At 38.9% G+C, this 10,504-nt stretch overlaps 1 long non-coding RNA gene across 1 annotated transcript in view; it reads left to right on the forward strand.

The window, feature by feature from the left end:
* Positions 1-308: 308 nt before the first annotated feature.
* Positions 309-10,504, forward strand: part of LOC147166317 (uncharacterized) — a 37,338-nt gene continuing 27,142 nt past the window's right edge. Inside the window, exon 1 of the long non-coding RNA XR_015096466.1 lies at positions 309-502. This is a non-coding gene — a long non-coding RNA (uncharacterized LOC147166317). The remainder of the gene's footprint in view (positions 503-10,504) is intronic.

Consider the following 10,504-nt stretch of genomic DNA (forward strand, 5'->3'; position numbering starts at 1 on the left):
ACACCTATAGCCTGAAATTTTGGTTTGGTTTGGTTTGAGGCCAATTTGGAATGTCTATCATGAGTAGACAAACTTGCCTACCAAAAAAACTTGGTAATAACTTGACTTGGGAATTGGTGCATATAAGTGACTTGAACTACATGACTTCAGAAGTCATCTTATTTATAGTTGTAAATCTTCATTTTAATAGTTTGGCTTTTTAGGGAGGAAAATAAATAAAAAAATACAAGAAAGAAAGAAAGAAAGAAAACAAAAAAGAGGGGGTTTGTTTCATTCGTGCCAACCTGGCAACCCAGTCAAGTGTTGCTGCGCACTAGCTAATGCTGAAGGGGCTACACTGAACACTAACAGCAATTCAAGGAGACTTGAGGATGATCAAATTCATGAATTATGTCGATGAAGTTGGCAAAAAGGGAACGACAAAATGCTTGGTTCAAAGATTAAACAAACAAACAACTACAACGTCAAACCTCAATCGTCACTACAAAACCAACAAAAACAGGTAAGCTAACACATAGCTTTGCTAGCAATGATAATACTGGTTTATTTTCTTCTTTATTTTATTTTATATTTTAAGTACTGGTTTCTTTTTACCTTAAAAACTCTGATTGTGAACATGTAAATCCAGCAAATTAACGTAATCAGAAGTGTGACGGCTTATGAAAACTGTCCCAACTGCACATTGGTGACTCCCACCACCAAAAAGTTTCCAGAGCCCGTTTGTAAAGATACTGAAAGTCGGCCATTTTTAAAAGCAGCTATTTTAGGACAACTTTGTTTTGTTTTTCCAACTTTCACATGGCCCTGGCATGGGATGCGAGGTGGCTTTCGGATTGTCCCACCAGGCGAAGCTTTAATAACTGTTATTCTAAGAAGACTTTTAATATTTGCAGGTTTAACGTTGAGGCAGTCGCTGTTGTTTTAGGGCCTCCTGTTTGAAAGTAGCATCACGATGTCTTCTAAGGAAGTCTACTATCTGCTTCTAGTTTATAAAATAAGCACATATGTGGCCGCCTGAGGGCACAGTAATTCCGTTTTTCTTTGGTCAAGTGTAGTTTTAAAGATTCAGGTAGCAAATTAACAGCGATTAGGCTACAAACAACTAATTTCCACACAGAAATTGATGCAATTGAACTTGAAGTCTAGCCAACATTTTCTGGAAATCACAATTATTCAAACTAGGGGAAATAACAGTATGTGAAGTTTTTGAAAACTGAGAATGTTGTAATAATATAAGTGACAAATCACATTCACATTAGACATTTGTAATTACACTGAGTGATGTTTGTACGTTTTAATATTAGCAATGGTTAGCTTTTTTTCCCTTTTTTTTTTAAAACATTTGTGTAATAATGAAGATGTGTTAAATTGTTACATAAAAGTAAGCTTTACAGTTAGTCAATCAGGATTTTCAGTCGATCACTGATCAGGGATAGTTTTGAAAAAAAAAGAAGAAGATAACCGATCACCAATTTGATCAGAAGATAGAGCAATAATATATATATATACTTACTCTACAGTTGACTGCCGTCATTCGGCAAAGACTTGTCTTCTCTTTGCCAAAACCGAGCAGTTTGTTAACTTTCTGATATCTTAAAAATGCTTTCTGTTTAATCTGTTGTTAAAACCAGGGCTCCCGCTACAAAGGTGAAATTCATTCCATTTACATCACATGGGCGAGCCACGCTATCTCTTCTTTTTGTTTTTGTTCGCAGTGATAATACAGTCATAGTCGCCTCACCTGCGAAAAACTGCACAGCACTGAACACATCACTGAGAATGGGATAAAGTATTCAGTTCAATCCCATTCCGTACTTGTTTTTCCAACTCAGTTCCGCCCGGCCAACATTAGCCAAACAAGGGAGGAGAGCGATGGGATTAGTAAAAATAATAACGGCATCATTGCATTACGGTGTGGAGTTCGAGGCCGGGTCCCTCTGGCGTGTATCACTGAACTAAAGTCGACCTTCCTCACACGTCAGTGACTCATCGCTCCGCGGCGACTCGTTCATTTGCACCATATGCGAAGAAGAGGCTGAGGTGCAGACGGTTCGCAGCAGATTGTGACTCACGGGACGCTGACACGCATGACTGCTCTCAGTTCACCAGAAGGACCAATGAGGGCCCACTGATAGGTCCTCATTCATTTCCGCCAAAGAGCTAAACAGTTTTGCGATATATATATTTTAATTCAATAGACAACGTGCTGTTTCTTCTGGCCACTGGGGGCAGCATAATACTTGCATAATACGGCAACAAGACCATCACAACAAGCAGTAATATATATATATATATATTTTTTTTTACAGATGAAAAAGAATATATGTCTGAGAGTATTGTTATATGCTCTATCTGCAAAAATACAGTTTTTGAAGATTTGTAGCTACTGCCTACTATCAATCCTAGTTTTGTTAGTTTGCCTTGGGCGTTTTCGAAAGGGCTTAGCATTAAGCTAGTAGACTTAAGTTATGTGGTTTTATTAAATCCACAACGCATCATTTTCTTTGATTTATCTTTAAGTTGAGAGTAAACTGTAGGCTTGAAGTCTCTTTTTGGAAGACTTGTTTAGTATTTGCCAAACTGCTATTAGTTGTGAAGTCAGCTGAGTTGACTTACTGCTGCCATACAGAGCTCGCATCTCGATTTTTGTTCGTAAGGCAAAGCAAAATAAATAAATAAATCACCTGAAAGATGGCTCGTATCTTGAAAAACTCGTATGTCGGGCCACTCGTATCACAAGGCACCACTGTATTGAAGTATTCATTGAAATTGCTAACAAACAGCAGCACCTAACAACCCTTTTCTCATTGGAGTAAAATGTGGACATTTACCACCTGTTGTAAAATCTTACCTCAAGTGGAGACAGAGAGGGCTCTATTTTTGTGACTTGTAGCAGATGGCTTATTTCTGCCCAGGGGCGGGTTAGACCCAATGCTGGTCATTTCGCAGACAAGCACAGGCTGAGATCTGAGAGAGTGGTCATAGCTTACTTTTAAATGTGACGCTAGTCCGTGCACGAGGGTCACATCTGCGGCACTTGGAGACCACCACCCTTCCCCGATTGTTTATATGCCCCGACAGATGATAATGCATTGAATGAATTGATTTCTGCACTGATGGATTAGGTAGACTCTGCCCTGTGGTTAAATAAATATTCCGTTCCGTTCCGTTAAATAAATATAAATGACACAATTACAAAATTGGAATGTATTAATTTTCCAGTGTTTTTTTAAAACAGATTTTTGTTTGTTTGCTTGGTTGTTTGTTTGTTCTACCTCATCTACATCCTGTTTTTTTTTGTTTTTAACTAATACTCATTAATATCTTTCATTTGAGTAATTTGTCAAGATTGATACCGTAAAAGTGTTGCCTTGCTTTCCTAATGTCTGACTTTTGTTGTGATATTGTTTTGCTTACTTGAATTAGCGCATTAGACAATGACCAAGCAATTAGCCCTTCTGCACACTTCCTGTAAGTCATTGAATCAATTTAATGGCTGCCTTTTCTGTGCGGTGTATGCTAATGAGTGATAATTTTTATAAACAGCGGTCTAATGGCTTCAGGCGCCGGGGATTTCCTGTAACTCTTACACCAGACGTTCCGGTCTCCTCAGTGGCATGCTTTATCTTAATATGATGAGTTTTTCATTTATGTATTTTTTATTTTTTTAACGGAGCCAGTGCCAATTTGTGAGGCCCCGCCGTGCTTATCAATGCAGTCCATCAGTGCACATGATATCAGAATGATGCGTGTGTTAGGCGACTAGCAAGAGGCGGTCATGCGGATGAGGAAACAGGAAAGGAAATATTTCCATGCGGTTGTCTGAGCTGGGCTGTTAATTCCAATTCCAATTCCAATTCCAAGCACTACTGCACCCTGTTTGTGTATTACCCCCCCCAATACCGTGTCATTGACATTCCTTCATTATCGTAACGTTTTATCAGATTTTTGCGCTTTAAAGGTTTACCGCAACGATGTTATTTCCGTTGCTAAAGAAAACCCAGCATTGTGCAAAAAATGGTCCAGATTAAACCGAGGAACCAATTAGAAATGAGACGACACAATCTTATTTTGTAAGCAGAAAGGACTACTTCACCAGCCAAAAAGGAGTCTGTAAAAAATAGAGTAAAAGCTTTACTTTATAAGCAGCTGTTGTCATTGGGCAATGAAATCCAATGCAGAGCTTGGTAGTAGTAACATGTTACATTTACTTGAGTCACTTTTTGGAAACTTTGCAGTAGTGTCAAAAGCAACATACTTTTTACTCCTGCTTATGTATTATTATTATTTTTTAAATTAGGGATTACACTACAGTAAACGCAACAGCTAACTAACGAATCAAATTGCGGTTAGGCATGGTGGGAAGTCAGTGTCAATGACCAAATTTCATAAAGAAGAAAATAATCCCAGTTATTCAGTACTTGAGTAGTTTTTTCATTGAGTACTTACTCATATTCAATTAATTATTTGGAGGACTACTAGTTTTTGGTCCAACTCGAGACATATTTCTCTAAGAGTAGGCTACTCTTGAGTATTTGATGATTATTATTATTTTTTTTAATTAAATTTTTAATTGATTACATTTTTACATCTTTGGTGAGTACTCTACCCAACTGATCCAACACTCTAAAAACAGTTGGGTCAAAAACAACAACAACTATGGGTCAAAATGGACCGATAATCGACTTGGGTCAATTTGACCCAACTTTGAGTCAAGAAATGAGTCTTTCAGTGTAAAACCACTCATAAATATTGGCCAGATCCTTTACTTGGGTCAAAACATTGGGTCATTTTGTATAAAACAACCCAAAAAGTTGGGTCAAATTGACCCATAAAGTGGATCGGTCTATTTCTGATCCATAATTGGGTTGACCCAACTGTTTTTAGAGTGAATGCTTACGTTAATGCATAAATCAGTCAACGTGGCCCTAATTCTGAATACGTCACCTCGGGCTAGGGTGCGTTTAGTGTCTGTTCATTCAGGTGAATTGTGACGCCTTTAAAAGATGATGTTGACAGCTCTTAATCTGACTCAGATCTGCAGGTCTGAGACTGGCCTCTGGCCTAAGGTGTGAGCTATATTTTGCGTTAATGTAAAGGGAATCACCTCCCAAGCGTGTTAGTCAGCTGTCAAATAGAATTTGTAGTACATATCCGCTTGTGTTTGAGCAAATTATGGGGGGGATGTTCGTCTATGCAGGTGTCAAAATAACTTTTTTCTTAAGGGGGAAGTTTTGCGAATGCATGACTTTAGTTTGAGGAGCAACTTTCTGATTTTGAGGAGCAAATCTTTTGCAGGTAATCCCATGATGACTATAACGATTCTGAACAGTCAGTTTCCTTCCTTATGCTGGGCGGTATCTTGATACATAGGGTGAGATATGATTCACTGACGGTTTATTTTAAAGTGGAACGATTCCTTTCAATTCATTGGGGTTATGATTCGATTTAATGTGGTACGGCTAAGTTTGAGAGGGTGTGATGCATGGAGATTCTTGTAATTTTACATACATATGAATCAGCTTGTGAGTTCTGCAAATGTGGAATTTCCTTCAAACAATATATCGCTCCAGGAAAAGATGATTTGATATGATTCTTGTTATGAGTGGAACGATTTGATTTCGGATTTAGACACCATTAATCGACTTGCTGTACGTCTTCTTCAAAGTTGGTAGTAACACGCTACATTTACTTGTACTTAGTCTTATACTCAAGCATTTATATTAAAGTAAACTACTTTTACTTCATCACATTGAGGTTCATTGCATTCACTGCTTTCCATTGCATTACTACCATATTGAGTCATGCAAAGTGCAGGAAAAGTTAAACGTTTCACACAACCAACAACCCGTATCAAACTGGCTGATAGGTTTCTTATATCTTATGTGGAGTGTAATGAAACAACGTTGACTCATCAACACGGGGTCAGCGTGTCCCTTGAGCTAATTTCCACTGGACAAGAGGCTATCACCTGTCCTGTCCCCTCCTGTCCTGTCCGCTCATCAAATATTGAGACGCGGAGGTATCCAGTTCTTTTTTTTAATCTCCGGTTTCTCTGTGTGTGGCACACCACAGTAGAGCTCAGTAAACTCCACTTGCGTGTCGTCGTTCTTTCCGTCCGTGCAATTCAAGCTAAGAAAAATTCCTCCACTAAAAACTTTGTCATGTCAGATATTAGTTTTGTAATGGTTTTATGAAAAAAGTTGATATTTCTATGTGCGTATTTACATATTAAAAAAGTTGAGGAAAATAAATCAAGAATCAACCAAAAATCAATTTTGTAACAAATATCGTGACACTGCATGGAAGCCAAACCCTACTTTTAACACCTTAACGTGTCTTCCAATCACTCGTTCACCCATCTGGCTTGTCGTGGTTTGTACCGCTGTCATCATGGCAGCCATCTGTTAAGGGCCTGTTCTCGTCCCTAAACAGAAGGTCCCCCCCTCAGTGTAGACCAGATAGACCTCCCTATCGCCTTAACTATACCACCTCTAGAGGTCTGTCAAGCCACAGCAGGGTCACAGTTTCCTGAGCATCTTGAGCAGAAAATATTGTCAATTGACCCTTTAAGAAAGCCATATGGGGCCTCCATATTGCCCTGCAAATATATTCAAATATTACATAGAGGGTTTTCTTTCTTTATGTTGCTCTTATGATGATGCGGGTCAGTCTTTGCGCAACAATAGCCACCATTCATTGACTCTAAAAGTCTTGTGGCTAATAAAATGTGACCCACACTTGTGATGAGCATCACATTGTACACATGACCCCAAAAACTAACCCAGATAAACGCACACTTAGGATAAAGCATAGTTTGTCAAACCTTTTGGGTGCAGGAATCCCTTACATGGGAGAATATTTGTTTCCTCCCCCCCCAATGATCCCCTAGTAATCTGTGCACCCCTAAATAGGGCTGGTTAATTATGGAAAATGTATAATCATGATTTCTTTTGAATTGATATTGAAATCCTGGTTAATAAACACGACTTAGTATTTATTCAACTACCAAGAATTTAAAAAATAAATGAATAAAACGTTGTCAGCAGTCGACATGCAGCGATTCCTATTCGTCGACGTCGGCGGCACGGAAATGGTTCAGCAAACTCCCGAAATTCCCAATGGCCCCCATGCCCCTGGTTGCTATCCCTCTGTGAATAGCTAGCTTGCTAACAAGGCTAGAAGGTTGCCTTGCTTGCGACATGTTTCTCTGCACAGCACTTGGCTCTTTCTTTAACTGTTTCCTTCTTTCTTAGAAGACGTTTAACTGCTCGGAAGGAGAGTGACACGCCGGACGAATTTACAACCGCAAGTTGAGGGGAACAGTTGAGCGGCCGCACCGCACACAAACAGCACCAGAACACACAGATTAACGTCTTCTTACATAGCTGTAAGAGGAGAAGTTGAGGAGATTGGAGAGGGAGAAAACAACTCGTTACACAACATGACTAGATGCTAACCTTATCATTGCATTTGTCTGCAGTGGATACCTTTTACTTGTACTAGTTAACGGAACAAAATTAAGCTTGGAAATAAAAATTTACTAATTTACACAAATCTCTATGCCAAACAGTCTAAGTAAAAGCTCATGTTGCTCTTTGGAGGTTGCTAACTTTCATGGAATTGCGTTGCTAACATTAGCATTAAATTTGGAGTCTGGATAAATTTTTTTAAACTTCAGGTACAAAATAGAATTTGGTCATGAAAATGTATATTTTTACACAGATGTACATGTCATACAATCGAATGAGATACAGTAACAGCTATGGAACCGGGCTAGATGCTAACATTAGCATTATGTTTGGAGTCTGGACACCTTGTTTTTATAATACTGGAAGGTAGGCCTATTATAAACATTTTTAAGTGGTTTGCAAATGTTAGATTTTTGATGTCGGGTCTTCGTCCCTGACCCCTGTGAGTAGCAAGCGTTCACTGTATGACACATTTTACAGTTAATACAAGCACCTATATAAATGTTGCTAAAGTAGCTATTTAGCTGTTCTGAATGTGATCACTTTCATGGAGGAGGGATACGCCCTGGTATTAGGAGTACATTTGGAGTCTAAATAGATTTTTTGGGGTGGTGATTTAAAGCGAAAACATGCAACTTGTAAATGGAGATATACAAATAAAAATATACATGGCAACAATATAATGAGTTCCAAACTGGCAAACTTTCACAGAACAGGACTTGAGTCAAACACTAGTGTTTTATTTGAAGTCTGCACTGCAGTTTGAATGTCCTATTACAAGAAATGGCGGTATAAATGTCAGGATTAATAAGGTTTGGTCCGCTTCCTTGAACTGGAACATTTTCATATTTGTAACTTTAATTTTTCTCTGGGATTTCCCAATAGGAACGCTAAAACCTGAGGGTCAATAGGATCAGTTATTACAAAGAGCGGATGTTATGAACAGCCATGAATTTGATTTAATGAAAGATCAAATGTGTTTTTATGAGCAAAGGGATTAAAAGCCTGTAGGCGGGAGGTATTGAACAGACATGTTTTACGGGCTTTATAATGAAGCGACATGATGCCGTTATTGTAATCCCTTGATGACTGGCACTTCCTCTTTAAAATAAAAAAAAATAAAAATCTGTTGTTCAATGGCGGGATTTCCTTCTCAAGCTCTTATCAGCTCGTTTGTGAAAACAATGGACACTGCCCACGTGAGATTGCCCGTCGTCGCGCTTGCGACGCTCTCCTCAGCACCAGATGTTCGCCTTCTGGGCTCGTGCCAGCAAGAGCCAGCAAGTGTAGAACAGGAAGAAGCCACGAATTAGATAACATCCAACACTTGTTTGGACGATATGCCCCCCCCACCCCGACCCATCCCCCATTTGAACCACTATGTCCATTTTTGATAAGATCATGCATTCTAACCTCAGACATCTCTCGATCAGGCTATCTTTAGCAAAGATTTGCATGCTGATACCACAAATGCTATCATCCCATTTATCATACTTTACATGGCATGCTACCAAGTTTTTATGAGATGTTTACCATTCAGGCTCATTCAAAAGAATACCACTATAGTCAATTTAAAACCAACATTATAATTGTTATTTTATGCTTGTCAAAAATTATACGTACACTTTTCAAGATGCATGCGCACCAGGGAGAGATGAAAGGATCCATTATAATGCGCTTTTCTCTAACAATTTATAATAACACGTTTATGGCCCGCTTTGGTCAAAATAATACACCAAATATCCAGAATTCGGACTAATAAGAAGGAGCCACCTCTCACCTTGCCCGCTGGTCTTTGGTGAAGCCCTGATCCTTGAAAGCAAACACAGTTGCCAACTCAGCAACTTTGTCACAAAATTTGAATAATTATTCAGACCTCTCCTTTAGCAACAAATCTAGCGACTAGTTCTGGTTTTACTGGAGACTTTTGAAGAGTCTTGAGTAAAGATGTAATCCAAAAAAACAGTTATTTTTGATTCGGTTCTTAGGAATCTTTTGTTTGCTTGACTGAGAATTGGTTTTCGATTCCTTTTAGAGGGAGAAAAAAAAAAAGAGCCAGTGCTTTGACTTGGTTCGGCCACAAGTGAGCCCGCTTAAGGTGACACCTTCTCAGTTACGACTGGACTCTCGTCACAGCAAGAATCAGGGAAACAAATTCTTGGGTGTTGGGTAAGGGTTCTCTCTAACACTCGCCTATCTCAGTTTTGCCTCTTGGGTGGCAGTTTCTTTAAAGTATTTGCTACTTTAATAAAATCCACTACTTAGTTATGATATTTCACAGAGAACCAACCATTTTGATACAAGACATTCAAATAAAATTTTCCATAATTAAATTGTAATTTGGAATTAAAACCTCATTGTGAATGTACAGGCTGGCTTCCGAATGAAACGTGACCTGAGACAGCTTGCGCAAGTGTGCTACTGGTTTTGGCATTTGGAGATAAGAAGAGGCGGTTAAGCTCCATTTCACAACAAAACGATTTCTTTGGTTGTGTAATTACACTCTTGGTGGGCGTGCAGGCACTCCTTTTACAAAACGTTTTGTATACAAGCAATTCAAAAGTCACTTTTAATAAGTCAGTACTCTAGCTTGGAGTTAGAACTGGTGAATATACAGGCAAGATTGTTTTAAACTAAGGACATATCTATTTGTTTGTGGGATCTGAGTTTTTTACTGTTTTACTTTAAGCTTTCATTTGCTATGTTGTTTCATTTGATGCTTTGTTTGTATGCTTGAATTGTCTTTTTTTTTTCTTTTCTCGCAAAACATTGAAGGTCGGCGCTACTGGTCTTTGTATTTAGTGCTACCAAGAGCCCGTTAAGCTCCATTTCACAACAAAGAGATTATCTGAATTACTTGTGACATGCGCTCTATGGGACAAGCACCTATTGGCACGCACTCAAGCGTGACTAACCAAATGCATCCGGACACACACACACCCACACACACTCGCACACACACACACACACACACACACACTGGATTAATGACTGGGATTCCTTTGCAGGCGGATGGCAAGTACAGTATTTCC

The sequence above is a fragment of the Leptonotus elevatus genome, chromosome 11 (assembly GCF_054856555.1).
Source record: "Leptonotus elevatus isolate MCC_2025b chromosome 11, RoL_Lele_1.0, whole genome shotgun sequence".
NCBI classification, from domain to species: domain Eukaryota; kingdom Metazoa; phylum Chordata; class Actinopteri; order Syngnathiformes; family Syngnathidae; genus Leptonotus; species Leptonotus elevatus.